Source organism: Orcinus orca, chromosome 2 (assembly GCF_937001465.1).
Source record: "Orcinus orca chromosome 2, mOrcOrc1.1, whole genome shotgun sequence".
NCBI lineage: Eukaryota > Metazoa > Chordata > Mammalia > Artiodactyla > Delphinidae > Orcinus > Orcinus orca.
This window is the reverse complement of record NC_064560.1, coordinates 170,945,072-170,963,140: the sequence shown is the minus strand read 5'-3', so window position 1 is coordinate 170,963,140 and position 18,069 is coordinate 170,945,072. Positions and strand designations below refer to the sequence as shown.

General features: G+C 39.6%; 1 protein-coding gene across 22 annotated transcripts in view; it reads right to left on the bottom strand.

Moving 5' to 3' along the window:
- SIPA1L1 (signal induced proliferation associated 1 like 1) overlaps window positions 1-18,069 on the bottom strand; it is a 501,925-nt gene that overhangs the window by 293,130 nt on the left and 190,726 nt on the right. For all 22 annotated transcript variants that reach the window (XM_033435869.2, XM_033435578.2, XM_033435768.2 and 19 more), the window contains one exon: window positions 4,671-4,737. The gene's annotated coding sequence lies outside the window, so the exon portion shown is untranslated. The remainder of the gene's footprint in view (window positions 1-4,670; window positions 4,738-18,069) is intronic.

The following is an 18,069-nucleotide window of genomic DNA, read 5'->3' as shown; positions in this document are numbered from 1 at the left end:
CATGAGCCACAACTACTGAGCCCAAGCGCCACAACTACTGAAGCCCACGCACCTAGAGCCCATGCTCCGCAACAAGAGAAGCCACTGCAATGAGAAGCCCACGCACCACAACAAAGACTAGCCCCAACTCACTGCAACTAGAGAAAGCCCGTGCACACGAAGACCCAATGCAGCCAAAAATAAATAAACAAACATGTCAACTAAAAAAAAAAAAAGTCTTTTCCAAAAAGATACAATAAAGCCCTCCTCCCAGGAGAAGGAGTACCAAAACCCCCAAAACACGGCATACTGGACGTCCCTACACATAAGACTTCACCCACCATATGACCCGAATTTTGCTTGCATGATTTTGATGAAAGCCACTCAAATACTAGTGAAGACATTTACAAGTTCCTTTTATATCTAAAATATTCTTAGGTATTGACAAACATTAAAACAAAGCTCAGGTTTTAAAGCAAAACCCCCAACACTAAGAGTTTCCCAAGGCCTTTGAGACACATCAGTGTATCATGAAGAACTGGCAGGTGCTAGCTCTCCCCAAGTTTCACCTCTCATTCCATCCTGTGACCTGCTCCCAGAAGCCAGGTGTTCAAAAATGCTTCCACCCACCCAAGTTTTCAAGGCAGGGAGGGGAGGCAGAGCGATGCATAATTCCCACCCTGCCCTCCACCCACTCAAACACGGTTCATGTTATTGCTTCTCTGTTTTCTGATTCCTTACTTTAGAAGTTCAAATCTACTCCTAACAGCAAACTTTAAATTTATGGGACAGTCAAGAAAGTGGGTAACATGGTATCGTTAGAAAGAATCATAGCCATACAAATCCAGGGCCCCCCACATATGAGCAGGTACTAAGAAACAAGACACTCCTCCAAAGACAACTTAATTCCTATTCCCATGTGTTCTATTTGCCACCGACTGAATTTAGAAGAGGCAACGCTCTATTTGATGGGGACAGCTGTACTCTCAGGTTCTGAAGAAGATAAAGGTAAGAATTCAGTGAGAAGAAGTTGTTCTCACTGAAAAGAGAAAGGTGATGATAGCATTAGCAAATGTGCAGGGGTCACAGTACAGTTCTACAGTCTGTTAAAATGTTTTTTTTTAAGAACAAAGACGAAGCTTTGAATGATAAATAAGCATAATGAAATAATGCTGAAGTGACCCCCAGGCATGCCAAATTCAAGTCAAATTAGTCACGGCCAAAGATAAAAGGAAAAATCTGCAATCATCCCTTTGCTACTCTGAATTTTTAATATTTTCATATTACATTATAGTCAACTTTCAGTTAATAAAATTTCCACTTGTATTTATCTGAAAAAATCTTAAAAATGATACAAATGAACTTATTTACAAAATGCAAACAGACTCACAGACTTAGAAAACAAATATATGGTGAGCAAAGGGGAAAGGTGCGGGGGAGGGATACCTTGGGAGTTTGGGATTGACATATACACACTACCATATTTAAAATAGATAACCAACAAGGACCTACTGTATAACACAGGGAACTCAATATTCTGCAATAACCTAAATGGGAAGAGAATTTGAAAAAGAACAGATATATGTATATGTGTAACTGAATCACTTTGCTGTACACCTGAAGCTAACACAACACTGTAAATCAACTATACTCTAATATAAAGTAAAAGTTTAGAAAAAACAAAATATAAAATTTCAGCTATTATTTATCTGAAAAAGTTGCCTCCTTTTGTACCCTCAGTGCCACTGTGAAACTCTAACTCAGGTTGACGCACAGAATCTAACAAGTCTACTCAAGGTCAACATTTGAGCTTTTTTCTTCTAAGAGTTAATATATTCAAACTCCTGTTATTAATCTACTGTCTTTGTCACTGGGCTATGTTTAAAGGAAACTATTGGATATAAACAGCTGTTCTCTCATGTTTTAAGGAAGACATAATTTGTAAGAAAAATGAGAAAAGGGGTAGGGTGCATCAGTGGATAAGAGGGAGTTCTACAGGATGGTCAGCCAGGGAGAAAATGTTCTCCAAGCTTCCATTTCTTAAGTGATTTGTGAATCTGCTATAGACATTCTATCATCTGGATGGCCAATGTAAGGCACTATGATTATTAGGTTTCTTGCTACCACTCCATATAACACCAAGAAAAGTCTAGGAGAATGCAATGACATACATATTTTTTCTCTCTTTTTACACTTACTAATGGTTGGGACTTCCCATAAAACAACAAAAAGGATGTCTTTATTTTTGTGTATTACACCCGCAAGCTATTAGTCTTAAGTAAATGTGACTAGTGTTATTCTTTTTTATTTTATTTTCAAGAAAAAAAAGAAGTGAAGAGCTTTTTAAAATTTCCTCAGTTACTCTCCCATTAAAAGCAGAAGCCTGGAATGCAATAACCAAACTGAAACAAGGGAAAAATTTAAGTAATATCTCACTCACCTACGAGTACCTAATTGTCTATACAAGAATGGGAAAATCCAAAGAAAAATATACTTGAGAAAATTATTCAAATGTCTTCAAGTTAAAGCTAAAGCACATAATTTAGTCAGAGATCATTTTCAATTACTATCACTGTTTCTCGTTGGGTGTTTAGAAAGAATACAGCAATTTTTTAAAATTGTTAAGGGAAGGAAAAAAGTATACTTTCTCAGTTCAATTTTATATTCTAGAACAACACTACTCAAAACATAAATAAATTAAAAAATACAAGAATGATGCATTCAATAAGCTACACATAGGACTACATATAAAATACAAGGTTTTGTGGGTTTCGGCTTTATGGGTTTTTTTTTGTCTTTTTGGATTTTTGTTTTCTTTTGAAGGAAGGGAATTGTTTTGGATAGTCCTTAAATAGAGAGAAGTTAGGAAAGAAGAATTGATTTAGAAAAGCCAAGAGTCATGCCGCCAGCAGGTGTGGAGAACTGTTGCATTCATGGCTCCTTCCCCTCTGTTGCCCGAGTGGAGCCAGTGTTCATGAATGCATAGGAGAAGACTCTCCCACCTCACCTAACAGATGTACTGTACCAGCATCATCAGATATTACCACCATTAAAAGAAGTGATCTAAGTGCCCAGGCGTTCAGGTTATTAAACTCAATTTAAAAGACAAGATGTAGCTGCTCCAACATAAAAGCTAAACAGGCTTGGCCCTCATAGTAACCCTAGAACTTAACACTTCTGCTAAGAACTGTCATATTCAAGTGTACCAACCAGGAGATGATCCTTATTTAAGAGCGTTTAAAAATACCTTAAGACATACAGGGAGTGCACTGAAGTTGCACATTTCAATAGTATACAGGTACTGAGGAGAAAAAAAAAAAAGGAAATCTTGGAAAACAACTTCCAAGATAGAGGTGAAAACCAGAGGGCACTCAATAACATGCACCGATTTTTTCGTCCTTCGCAAAGTACCTGAGCTACAGCTACCTACATTGAGCAACCCTGCAAGCTGTTTGCCTCACCACTCAGCAATTTTTTGATGGTTGCAAAGTACTGCATTCTCAAAGGTAGTTTTTCAGTTGTGTTGCTAATTAAAAAACTTAGGCTCTTCAAATGGCTAAAAATTACAGAGATCTAAAAATCTTTCTTGGATTCCTACCTCTTTTAAAGAATGACTCTGGGAATGGTCAAATCAATGCTAACAGGAAAGTGTCCTAATGTACTTTAAAAACATTTTCAGAGATAATCATTCCCCAATTTCTCTTACTGAAATTCAAGGAAGGTCAGAAATAGCAAGCCACTTTGAAATCAGTGCTCCAATTACCCAGCAGGCGTCTGAAAAGAAGCCCTCAGCTCTGCACACAGGTTTACAGAGGTGAGATGCTCAGATAACCTTGACCGTCCTTTATAGAATGCAGCTCTCCGGAAGAGCTGACTCCTTAGGCAATCTGTTTCTGCTTCTGACAAAGCAGGCAATAAAAAATTCCCAAACTCTTTGTTTCAGCATCTGGCTGAAAAGAAGGTTAAGTACAAAGTACCAAAATCAAAGAAACTCACATAACCCCAAACCACTTTTTTATCTGAATTTAGGAGCTTAGCATATTATAGCATTTCAGCCTGTAGAAAAGTCTCTTTCAATCGAATTAAACTGTTATTTTGTTCAATGAGAATGTCACTTGACAACTGAGTAAAATGTTTGAGAAATATCCACTAAAACGTTGGGATAGGCACAGGACAGAACTGGGTCTCTACCTAGCAGTAACCGAGAGCAAATGTCAATCAATCAGATCATCCAGCCATCTCTCAATTCTTCAGGATACACTTGGTATTCCAAATTATATATTAATGCATCAGGGTTAACAAGGCTCTTATTCAGAACATGGGCTGGGGTCCAACCTCCCATCACATTTTAAGAAACACATAGAAGATGTTCTAAAATGCAATTATTAGGGAATGAAAATAGACGTATGTAACAAAAATATTTTTATTATTAAGTTGCCAGAAAAATATCTGAAGTATTTACTGTAACAGTGAAAATGCTGAATTCAGAAATCAATGACTAAAAACTGCACAGGAGTCTCCCCTCTTCCCCATTTCTGCCTCTCAGCAGTAGAACGACAAAGGAGGAAACACCAGTGGGGAAAAAATATAGAATCCAAATTTACTAAATCAAAAGTCTGCTGTGAGTGGCAGGTCTTCTAGGAATGAACACAGGCGTTCGACAAGCCTTTGTGACTTATCTACCAACTCACCTGATTCCACTTCAAAGTTGGTGGTAAATCTTACTTCCGAGTCCAACTTGAGGTATTCTCGCAAAACCTGGAGTAAAATAATTATGAACTTTAGTATAAGATTATTTTCAAATTCTGCAAATAGTAATAAAGGGGAAAAATCACAGCTACAAATCAAATCATAATTGTGAAATGTTATACTTTACCTCTAAAACCCTCTTTAATTTGTAATCTCTTTGTGTGCAGTTCAACACACACTTAAATTTAAGCCAACCGACAGCCACTCCCACTTATACAACAAATTCCTAAACCTGACTGTTCAGTCTGGAAGATAACGTTTCTCTCCACATGATCTGATCAGGAAGTCTGGGGAGAAACCCAGGAACCGATATGAGTAAGAAGTGCCCCAATAATGTGATTTTGATGTAGTTGGTCTATCACCTGCCTGTGGGAACCACTGTTCCCAACCAGTGGTTCTCCACAGGGGGCAATTCTGTACCCCAGGGGGACATCTTACAATGTCTGAAGATATTTTTGGTTGTCACAACAGAGGAAGGGGTACAGAACAGTACAAAGACTTCTCCAGCCCAAAATGTCAATAGCAGCGAGACTGAGAAAGCCTGTTCCAAAGCAACCAAACATTCTGACGATTCAGAAATTCTACAGTTCTCACACTGGTCATTTCAGATAGGCTATATATAAAAACTCTACTATAACCATAAAACATTTCCTGTGACTGCAGGCATATTATTAGTTAAAAGAATACATATACATGCCCAACATTAGAATTTGCAGTACATGTACCTATTTCTAAAAATATTAAAATAAGTCAGACTATACATGTCCAAAAGGGCTTCCAAGAAACCAAGTTTTAATATTTGCTGAGATGAAACACTATTTCAAACTGGGTTAATTCCCAAACATATAAAATGGAAGCTTAGAAGAGTAAGAAGAACCAGAACTTTGTTTCACTCGCAGATATTCCCAATTCCTGGTGAGGACAAAGGGGAAAATTTCCCAGTCTGTCACCTTGGATAGTAGGACATCTTTCATTCAGCGAAATATAAAGGTACTTCAAAACAAAATGAGACTCGCTGAGGGCCTACCATGTCCCTGGCACTATGATCTTACATAATACAGCAGAACAGAGTTCCAGAAGACCCTGCAACAGGTCTTTCCTACCCTACCATAATCTGTGGGAAAAAGAAACCTAAAAAGAATATTCTGAGCATCAGATACCCCAGATGATGAAACCTGCAGTTTTCACATGATTGGCCTACAAATTGCACCTACAGAATGGGTAAGGAAGCCTGGAACACTTGAAATATATACTTTGTTTTGTTCATCTTAATTAATAAGTTATAACCAGCTAATTATATAAACAAAACATACCTGACAGTTGATTTGCACTAGTAGTCTACTTAGAGACTGAACAAACATGCCAATGTCAAACTCAAGAGAAAGGATATGATTTAAAAACATACTTAGAAAGATTCCACCAGAATTACTCCATTCCAACTGGATAACATTTCCATGATGTGGCATATGGGCTTATATTCTAATTACAGTCCGATTTCTTCCCCTGAATCTCCAGTGCTATAAAGAAACTACACAAATCAAACTCACCCACAATCATCCCAGGCAGCAAGCACCTGGGTGGTTGGCAGGTTGACTGGTATTCCTATCTCAAAGCACCAGGGGGTTCAGGAGTCCAGGTAGGATCTGCGGCAGAGGCAGGGTTCCAATCTAGAGCTCTCTACCCAGCCCTGGAGACCTGTGCACAAGCCCTATCATTAGGAAGCTTTGCTGAATGACACGCTTTTCCAAAGGCAGGGCTAACACACATTCTAGATTCAAGATGCCCATTAACTCAGTGTAGAGCCCAACATACCTCCACTACAAAAAGAAGACAACCGGGGAAGGCAGCCTCAGACAAAAGCAGAAAAACAACGACAAAGACAAACTTCTTAATATCCATACATGGCTGTGGCTTTACGAAGCAAAGTAATTTGGGGGCCTTCCTTTCTTCCTCCAATAAAGGAAGAAAAGAAAGCCCAAAAATGAATAGGAAGGTTCAGAAATATTAGTGCACAATCTGAATTTTAAGCCCCACCTCCATTTTTCTAGATTTAAATCAGCCTTCAAATAAAAATTCATAATTAAATTTCAAAACATAAACACTTCTTTTTTTCTCTCTCTCTCAGCAGTAAAATATATTCTGTTCCAAAAAGGAAAGCTTGCTCAATTTCCTGTCAAAAGCAATCCAGAGAAGGCCACCTACACTGTAAAAGCAGCAAGAAAAATAAAAAAAAAAATGCTGAAGAAAAGCCTGTATGTGTGGGAGTGTTCTAAGGGAAATGTAACTACCACTCTGGATTTTAAAAGCTTTTTTTCCTCGATCATTCTGAGAAATATAAAAATTAATGTAACTGCTAAAGAGAAGTTTGTCCTCTAACCTATCTAAGGAAAACAAGCCCTACGATGGATTTTAGTTCCATGAAAGAGAGGAGGGGGGTGGGCAATTCAAGGCCTTACCCCGTGATTTTCTGTACTAAAAGGAAAGGGTAGATTCTACCAAATAGATAACTTACACTTAACGTTCACAGAAAGAGAAGGCTGCTCTGACAATTAACCCTAACCCCATAACACCCTACTCCCATCTCAAACCATGCAAATTTTTAGACTAGGGCCAGCTTGGTCCTAATACGCTTAACCTAAACCTTTAGGAGCTAACCATTCATACACACAGTAATGAGACGACTAGACTGTGGATTAGTATAGCATTGAATTCGCCACTCTATCAATTTCCCCTTACCCTGCTTATACTTTCTGAAAACTCTAAATTCTAAGACAGCAATCAACCAGCCCAATACTTTTTACCAAAAGCCTACTGAAACACCCTCAGTACTAACGCAGAGGCAGTATGCTAAAAGAAAAAAAAAAAAGAAAGAAAGCTTAAATAGCTCACCAGAAAACTGAGGAGAAAAGAATAGCACAAAGTAAGTTGAAACTAAATACAATATTATCATTGAATTGAAATACAGTAAAGTGTCAGATTTCTGTAAATCATATTTTCCCTCGAAAGAAGTTTGTCACAAAAACAAAATATAGTTGAAGGGAAATAAATAATGAGCAGGGAAAAGAATATAGTAAGGAAATGATGGTGAATATTTTAAAACCAGAATACCAAAAGACAAATCAAGATATAACAGGAAGCCGCACAGGAAGGGCAGCTGCCAGACAAGACAGCACGGGAAAGCAAACCTCTTAAACCTTTCAAATGATTGGTTTCATAAGCTAATGATTTTGAAAAAGTCAACTCACAGGAGGGGTCTTTTTTGTTTTCTTTAATAATCTCAAGAAAGACAAAAAAAAGAGCTGCAAGACTAGAACAAATAATTTCCCTGAACCACTTGAGAGTAAGTAGCTAACATCACGGCCTATCACCCCTACAGAGTTTGGTGAGTCATTTCTATAAACAAGGGCATTCTCTTCCAAAACTGCAATAACTATGACCATCAACATCCAGAAATTAACACGGACATAGTATGGTCATCTAATGGTCCCAACAGTGTCCAGGTTTGACTTTCTCCAATGATCCCAATAGTGTCCATTTTAGTAAAAGGATCCAATCCAGGATCTCACACTGGCACTGACCTTTCACAGCTCATTAGTCTATTTCAAACTAGAACTCCTCAAACTGTCCTTGACTTTCATGAACTTGACAATTTTGAAGATTTCAGACCAGTTTTTTTGTTTGTTTGTTTGTTTTTGCGGTACGCGGGCCTCTCACCGTTGTGGCCTCTCCCATTGCGGAGCACAGGCTCGGACGCGCAGGCTCAGCGGCCATGGCTCACAGACCCAGCCGCTCCGCGGCATGTGGGATCTTCGCGGACCGGGGCACGAACCCGCGCCCCCTGCATCGGAAGGTGGACTCTAAACCATTGCGCCACCAGGGAAGCCCAGGCCAGTTTTATATTGAATAGAATGTTCTTTACTTTGGGTTTGTTGATACTTAATTGTTGATTAGATTCAAGTTATGACTTTTCAGCAGGAATACCACAGAAAAGTTCCTTCCTCTCGTTGCACCCTATCAGGTAGTATGCTATTTTGATTTTTTTCCCTGACTGGTAGTGTGAACTTGTATCACTTGATTAGGGTGGTATCTGCCAGATCTCCCCACTGTAAAGTGACTCTTTTCCTCTTTGTAATTAATAAGTATTTTGCAAGGTGATACTTTCAGACTATATAAATATCCTATTTCTCAACCAACTCTCACCCAATACTTTATGTCCACTGATTTTTTTTAAAAAAGTAATTTTTTAGTCCAATAATTTCAACCATTTTAGTGGGGGAAAATGGTATTTAGAAACCAAGATCTGGGTGTGCGTATTGCAACTGAATTATCACTATTCCTAGGTCATCTAGGTGAACAGAAGCACACACATATATGCACACACTTACTTCTTCATTTCTTTCTGTATCTATCCACGTACACTGAAAACTGTGAGTTCATAGTTAGCCTGAATTCCAGCCCAATACTGCAAGATTCATTCTAGTTTTTCCCTTTCCCTTCCTATAAGAGTGGTATATCTAGTTCCCATTAACCTCTATTTCCTTACTGGATTCATCCCCACCCCCGTGTCACGCAATGCTGTCCTTACCTCTGACCCAGTATCAGAAACAGCCTGCTCTAAAGGATCAGTAACGGGGAAGCCTAGATAGACAAAAACGTCTTAGGTAAAAACCACTCTACACCAAACACCACAGAAAAAACTGCAACCCCACATCCATGACCATCAGCAAAGGCCAAGTGGCGAACCAAGAGTTCTACACTCCCTGGCAGTGATGAAGCACTCTTATTAGAGACTACATATAACAGGATGTCATTTTTACGGGGCCCAAATAGGCAAAGCTAAAAACACACAGTAGTCCCTCCTATTCTCAAAGGACACGTTCCGAGCCCCCCAGTGGACGCCTGAAGCCACAGATAATGTTGACTCCTATAACAGGTACATCTCGGAGATGCTGCAGGTTCAGTTCCAGACCACTGCAGTAAAGCAAATATCGCAATAGAGCAAGTCACACAAATCTTGGTTTCCCACTGCGTATAAAAGTCATGTTTACACTATACTGTAGTCTACAAAGTGTGCAATACCATTTTGTCTAAAAAAACAAGATACATATCTTAATTTAAAAATATCGCTAGAGAATGCTAATCATCATCTAAGCCTTCAGGGAATCATAATCTTTTTGCTGGTGGAGGGCTTGAAATATTTTGAGGATTACCAAAATGTGACACAGAGACACGAAGTGAGCAAATGCCTGACACGGGGTTGCCACAAACCTTCAATTTGTAAAAAATACAGTATCTGCGAAGCACAATAAAGCGAAGTGTAATAAAATGAGGTATGCCTATACATACCATGTTTTTTCCTATGCATACATTACATGTCATGCACGCACACATGATAAAGTTTAATTTATAAATTAGGCACAGTAAGCGATTAACAACAGTAATAATAAAACAGAACAATTACAACAATACGCTGTAATAAAAGTTATGTGAATGCAGTCTCTTTCAAAATAACTTATTGTACAAATTTAATGCCTTTTCTGTTTTAACTAAGCACTTACCACACACTGTGGCCATAACTTTTGCGGCCTGATATGTGGCAGCAAACTAGCACAAATTTCTTTTTCCTTCTTCACAATTTCATGGGTAGAAGATTCAGTCTTACCTTACCAACAGCATATGATTTTTTTTTCTTTCCTTATTACATCAAGAACTTTCACCTTTTCACTTAAGGAAGCACTTTGCGGCTTCTCTTTGGCACATGTGAATTGCCAGCATCACTATGCTTGTGCTTTGGGGCCATTATTAAGTAAAATAAGGATCCCTTTAACACAAGCAGTGCGATTCCACAACAGTCAATCTGATAAACTGAGCCGGCTACAAAGTGACTAACCAGCAGGGATACACTGGACAAAGGGATGGTTCACATCAGGGGAGGGACGGCCTGGGATGGTGTGACATTTCATCACATTACTCAAAACAGCGCACGATTTAAAACTTATGAATTGGTTATTTCTGGAATTTTCCATTTAATATTTTCAGCCCACAGCTGATCACAGGTAACTGAAACCACAAAAAGAGAAACCTCGGATAAGGGGGGACTGCCGTATTGTCTACAGATACACTCATTTTAAAAAGCAAGGGAGTGCTGAACATAAAATTCAGGACAGCTCTCCCCTCCAGAGGGAGGCAGGAGGGTGGGATCCTAGAGGAACACACAGCAAGTTCAAGTCCTGACTCTGTTCCGGTTCTTAGTGAGAACCTACATGTGCTGAGCACCAGTTCCTTAACAGACACAACAGTGCTTCACCAAACCACAAAGTCTAGCACGGTCTCAATTTTACATTTGCGATTTGAGGCTTAAAGAGGTTAAGTATGCTGCCTGTGGTCACGCAACTAATAAACAAGAGCTCAGATGCAAATCCAGGTCTGACTCAAATCCTCTTTCTACTGTGCCCTCTACTATTCCTCCAACAGAGCAAAGAAGGAGAAGTGAAGTTACGATTCTGAGGATAAGACTCCTTCTGTGCCCCTGAATCATTTCCAGAATGGTTTTCAGGGTATGGGAGAGTCTAGGCCAAAACCAGGGGGGTAAAAATCTTTCTGAAGGCAGGGACACAATCCTTTAGGGACAGTTTCTACCACATTCCATAGGCTACAAATTCTAGTTCAATTCAGTCACTAATAAGATCTCTCTTTAGAGGGCCCTGGTAAAATCCTACTAATTGTTTCTTGGTTTTGTTTTGAAATCAGGGGACGAGGGAGAGAAGACCAGCAACCCATTCATGAAATTCCAACCACAGCCTAAATATGGTGCATCTGTACATGACTTAGTGCACAGCTTGAAACATGAAATCAGTGACACAATGTCGGGCCCTTTTGAAGAATTTATACAATGAGATAGGAAGGCAGAACAACAATACTACTCCAAAGGAAAGACTGGGACATCCCGGGAAGCTTAGATACCACTCAACCACCTGAGGGGGTTTAAAACTGCTAAAACCCCAAAAGATGGATCTCTGTAAAAAGAAAACAAAAGGAAAAAAAAAAGCAAAAAGATAGTATATTTATCTTCTCAAAGACTCAGAAATAAACACATTCTAACTGCATTTCTGGTAGAAAAATCTCCAGTCTACTGAAGTGATTAATAACAACTCACACCACCTGGTAAAGTCTCATGATCTGCACTAATGATTTAGCCATCTCAGTTCATGCTTTCTAAATTAATCTTAAAAATGGAGTAAGTTTTTCCATTGTTGATTTCCAGGGAGCAGAGTATAAACTGAATCAGAAATAATTGTAAGCCTAGCCTCTCTCCCAAACCCTTCCCCGCAAATTCACGAAGCTCTATCTTCCCTCTCTATCAACCTTCTCTTTCTGAAGAGGAAAAATCTAGACCTAGGCGAGAGACTAAAGAAAATGCTACAGAACAAATGAAATAAAAGGACATGTGCAAGATGGTGCAAAGATAAATCAAAACGCACTCAAGCTTTATATTGTAGCCTAAAATCGTCTACAATATATAAAGGTTAAGAAACGTAAAATCATCCTGTAAATACAATAAGCACACAAAAAGCACACACAAAAAAATAAATCTCACTAGATAAAAAAGGGAAGGCATTTAAAAGAACTCTTCAGGGCCAAGTCTTTTTTTTTTTAAGCTTTTTAGTTACTTTCTTTATGAAAAGCAATCAGGTGCTGTTGAAATCAGCATCAGGCATTACAGAGACAAGAAGTTATCCTGAGGAATCTCTCAGTGAGGATGACAAACTGAATAAATTAGTCCATAGGCACTTGTTTCTTTCATCCCACTTTATTAAGTTTACGTGATCACAAGATGAGCAGTAATTATCCTTGAGAATTAAGGGAGAATAGCCCAGCTTTAAAGGAAATTTAAAAACTGAAACATACATAAGAAAAAATGTATTTCTTTACCGTCAAAAAAAGAGAAAACCTGGAAACACATTAAAGTGTTTCATTGTAAATTCCCAGATAATGAACTTTGGGTAAAAATCAATATGGCTATTTGAAAAATAAATCCTCCCAAGCTAATCTAATTTATTGTTATTGAGACAACCCACTCATCAAGGGACTGCAGGAGCTGCATTTCTCAACATTAATGGACTTGACAATTCGTGAAGACACAGGAAAAATGTTCTTCCCAGAAAAGTACATACCAGTGGTTCTTTGATCCCGAATTGTACAAACTACTTCTTATTCTCCCTTTCCCTGTAATTCTAAGCATAAAAGTTCTACACAGAGAGAGAGAGTCAAGCAAATAAACTGACTGGAAAAAGGCTAAAGTGGTGATGACAAGAGAAAAAAGTCCTTTTACAGGCTTATTATCATCGTAAGGCTTCTCCATCTCTATCTATTCATTTGCTCAAACCAAAAACCTGGGATTCATTCTCCATTCCTTTCTTTCACAGCCCGTATCCACCCTGTTGAGATCTATAACTTCCACCTCCTGAAGACCACCTTGAATTTCTCACGCCTCCCCACCTCCACAGTCACCACACTGGTCTCAGCCACTGTTATCTCTCAACTAGACAGCTGACCCACATTCCTCATTCATCTTTCTACCCCTGATCAATTTTCAGAGTGGTCACACTGACTTTTTTTTTTTTTTTTTTGCGATACGCGGGCCTCTCACTGTTGTGGCCTCTCCTGTTGCAGAGCACAGTCTACGGACGCACAGGCTCAGCGGCCATGGCTCACAGGCCCAGCAGCTCCGCGGCATGTGGGATCCTACCGGACCGGGACACGAACCCGCGTCCCCTGCATTGGCAGGCGGACTCTCAACCACTGCGCCACCAGGGAAGCCCCACACTGACTTTTTAAAAGGCTAAAGTATATATTATCCCCCTGCTGAAAATCCCCCAATGCTTTCCATGTACTGAGATGCCAAGAATGTGAAGGATGTACGATTTTACCCTAATTTCACACTAACAAGTTAGCTGCCACAGTTGTATGGATACTGGCAGAAGACATGAGACTCTTGGGTCAAAGACAAAGGACTTCATTACTCATAGCAATAGCAACAACCAGAGTATCAGCACTTTTGGTACCAGTCCCTTCAGTCCCAATTCCCATGAGGTAACACAAAGAAGGCCAGATGACACCTGCACAGCAGTGGGTTGTGTAACAGGAGAGGAACCCTGAGCTTAATGAACCCAAGTCTTCTACAATGGGCAGTAAGCCCGTCTGACCTTTTCCCCAGGAGACACTGTCTTTATTACACTAGACAATAGTATGCCTGATCTTTGCTCTGGAGGGAGACACTCTATCTTCCAAGGCTGCTGACCATACAAATCATCCTTGAAAAGGCAGTCCAGAACAAAGGTAGACAGTGCAGAAACTTAAGACACGTGGAAAAACTCTTTCAACACTAGAATGAAAGTCAAATTTCTCAACATGGTCTACAAGGCCCTAAAAAATTGATCCCTTCCTCTTCAATTTCATGTGGAACCCCCTGTCTCCCCAGCTTACTATGCTCTAGCTCCACTGGCCACCTTTGGTGTCCTCTTAAATAAGCCAAGCTCTTTGCTGCCTCAGGGCATTTGCCTGTACTGGTCCTTTTATCTGAAATGCTCTTTCCCTGGCTTAGATGTCACTTCCTCAGGAAGACCTTCCTTCATCAATCTATCCATTTACAACCCCACACTCACTGTTCACTTACTTTTTTTGTTTTTAATAACTTTAAAGGCTTTTTTTTTTTTTTGGTTGCACATTGGGTCTTTGCTGCTGCGCACGGGCTTTCTCTAGACGCGGTTGAGCAAGTGCTACTCTTCGTTGCGGTATGCGGGCTTCTCACTGCAGTGACTTCTCTTGCTGTGGAGCACGGGCTCAAGGTGGGCGGGCTTCAGTAGCTGTGGCATACGGGCTTCAGTAGTTGTGGCTTGCGGGCTCTAGAGCGCAGGCTCAGTAGTTGTGGTGCACGGGCTTAGCTGCTCCATGGCATGTGGGATCTTCCTGGACTAGGGCTCAAACCCATGTCCCCTGCGTTGGCAGACAGATTCTTAATCACTGCGCCACCAGGGAAGCCCTCATTTCCTTTTTATCACTTTGATCACTCATTCACTCACTCAGTAACCATTTATTGAGCACCTACTATGTGCTAATCATTATTATTGTTTATTTACTGACAGTCTTCCTTTTGAGAGTAGAAACCTTGTCTTTACATTCAGCCACAAAGGCCTAGAACTTAAAATCATGCCCTCAATAAAATTCTGCTGAATAAATGAACAACTATTACAATATGAAGTACTGAAATATTTCCAGGTCAATATGGGAAAACAGCAGAGCACTGCACCAAAGGATGGAATAAGAAGCTGAAGTCCTAAAGTCAAACCCTGGAGTCATCTTTTGGTAATACGTGAGCAGCTCTACTAAGCTCCCTGTAAAATGAAGAAAATCCCTCTCCTGCCTAACTCACAAGATTATGTGAGGATCAAATAGTGGAATCTACTTGGAAGCCCTTGCAATGCTAAATATAATTTAAAACAAGTAACAAATTGATAGTTAACAGTCATGAGATAGTTATTCATTCAACAAGAATATACTAGGCCCCTACTATGAGGCTGACCTTATTATGGGAATTTATAATAAAAATGTATAACTTAAAATGAAATTAGAAAACGTTTTGTTTAATAAACTTGAAGGGGAGTCATTTTTCCCCTTCGAATACCCTATGGACATAGCTTAAAAACTTTCAGATAAAAGGTGAGTCACCTTTATCTGCCCCGGATCCCAGAATATCATGTTTTTTTGGTTACTTAAGTGATATATATATATATATATATTCTTTTTCAGATTATTTTCCCTTATAGGTTATTGTAAAATATTAAGTATAATTCCCTGGGCTATACAGTAGGTCCTTGCTGGTTATCTATTTTATATATAATAGTGTGTATATGTTAATCCCAACCTCCAACTTTATCCCTCCCCTCTTTCCCCTTTGGTAACCATAAGTTTGTTTTCTATGTCTGTGGGTCTATTTCTGTTTTGTATGTAAGTTCATTTGTATTATTTTTTTCAGATTCCACATATAAGTGATATCATATGATATCTGTCTTTCTCTGTCTGACTTACTTCACTCAGTATGACAATCTCTAGCTCTATCCATGTTGCTGCAAATGGGCGTGATTTCATTCTTTTTTATGGCTGAGTAATATTCCATTGTATATATGTCCATCTTTACCCATTCATCTGTTGATAGACACGTAGGTTGCTTCCATGTCTTGGCTATTGTAAACAGTGCTGCAATGAGCTTAAGTGATTTTTAAGCAAGCCATTCAAATGCCAATTTAGAAAAATTTTAGACTATATTTACATCCCTGAATGCCAATCTCCAAAACAGGAAGTTTTAGCCTTCTGACAAAGTTAGGAATTTATTAATTTTGTCTCCTTTAACTGACTTCATGTGAAACCAAACACAGTCTCTTCACTGCAACATGGTGTGTGTGGGTGTGGGTGTGGGTGTGGGTGTGGGTGTGGGTGTGGGTGTGGGTGTGGGTGTGGGTGTGGGTGTAAAATGAAGGGAAAGTAAGCTTCATCTTAGATTAAAAAGAGCAGCTTCAGAGTCATCGCACCAGGTGGCCAACAGGAGAAAATGCTGACGTGTGAGCAGAGGACGAGCAACTTGACTGCAAACAGGGACAGTCAAGGCAGACACACCCCACAGCTGGCGTGAGTTCACCAATAAACTCATCTTCTATGACCTCACAATAAAATTACTCGAAATTAATTAAAAAGGGTATTGCTGGGGTTTCCCTGGTGGCACAGTGGTTGAAAGCCCGCCTGCCGATGCGGGGGACACGGGTTCGTGCCCCGGTCCGGGAAGATCCCACATGCCGCGGAGCGGCTGGGCCCGTGAGCCATGGCCGCAATGGGAGAGGCCACAACAGTGAGAGGCCCGCGTACCGCGCCAAAAAAAAAAAAAAAAAAAAAAGAAAAGAGGTAAAGTGGAATGTGAGAACCATATGACTAAGATTCCTTTTAGATAACACTTTTCAAATTCAATATGCCTATACATAAATAACTAACAACAGGTACATAGTGCTGGTAAACAGGAGGAATAACACGAATTGGTGCTAATTCATGTTAGCACGAAGTTAAAATCAGGAAGAAAATATGAGAGACTTCCCTCATGGTGCAGTGGTTAGGAATCCGCCCGCCAATGCAGGGAACACGGGTTCGAGCCCTGGTCCGGGAAGATCCCACGTGCTGCAGAGCAACTAAGCCCGTGAGCCACAACTACTAAGCCTGCACTCTAGAGCCCAGATGCCACAACTACTGAGCCCGCGTGCTGCAACTACTAAAGTCTGCATGCCTAGAGCCTGTGCTCTGCAACAAGAGAAGCCACCACAATGAGAAGCCTGCGCACCACAACGAAGAGTAGCCCCCGCTCACCACAACTAGAGAAAGCCCACGCGCAGCAACAAAGACCTAACGCAGCCAAAATAAATAAATAAATAAAATTTTTTAAAAAAAGAAGAAGAAAGTACGGAAATGGGGGAGAGAAGTACATGGGAAGGCTCTTTGGAGCTAAGAAAGACATCCAGGTTAAGAGGGATAGAGACAGATGATCCACAACGTACATATGAGAAACATTAAAATAGAGACACATGCATCTATACATACAGACAGACACACACACACACACACACACACACACACACACACAATTATATTCAGTAGCTTTTCATTACCATGTGAAGGTCTCTCAAAAAATGCCTCCATACATATTATGTATTTTAAAGATGGCTACCTATTCCAAATCTGGGAGGAAGGGGACAGGAGCAGTTACCAAACTATTCACACAAGCCTCATTAACCACACTTTTACAATAGTAAATACAAATACAATATAGGTATCTAGAAACTTCTTCCTTGATACTGCTTTAAATAGCCAGTGTCTAATCTTGTCTTTCGATTAAGTAATCTCCCTTATAAAAAATAATGATAGTTACTATCTGAGTACCTACAATACACCAGGCACATTATATTCTCTATCTCATGTAATCAATATAACAATCCAGGGAGCTGGGTATTATTATCCCCATTGTACAAAGGAGTACACGTAGGAATCAGTGAAGTTTTAAATCTTACCCAAGATAAAGTCCCTTGGCCAAGGTCAAGCTACAAACTGAGTAATCAGACAAGCAAGAATCCAAACCCAAGTCTATTTGATACAAAGCCTGTGTTTCTACCACTGTATTATACAACCTCCACCTTAGAGTATATAAGATAATTGTAATTTAGGAATTATTTATACATTACTAGTTTATTGTTCATAATATTACACAAAAATGCACATTATAAACTATAGCCTATGTTAAAATAT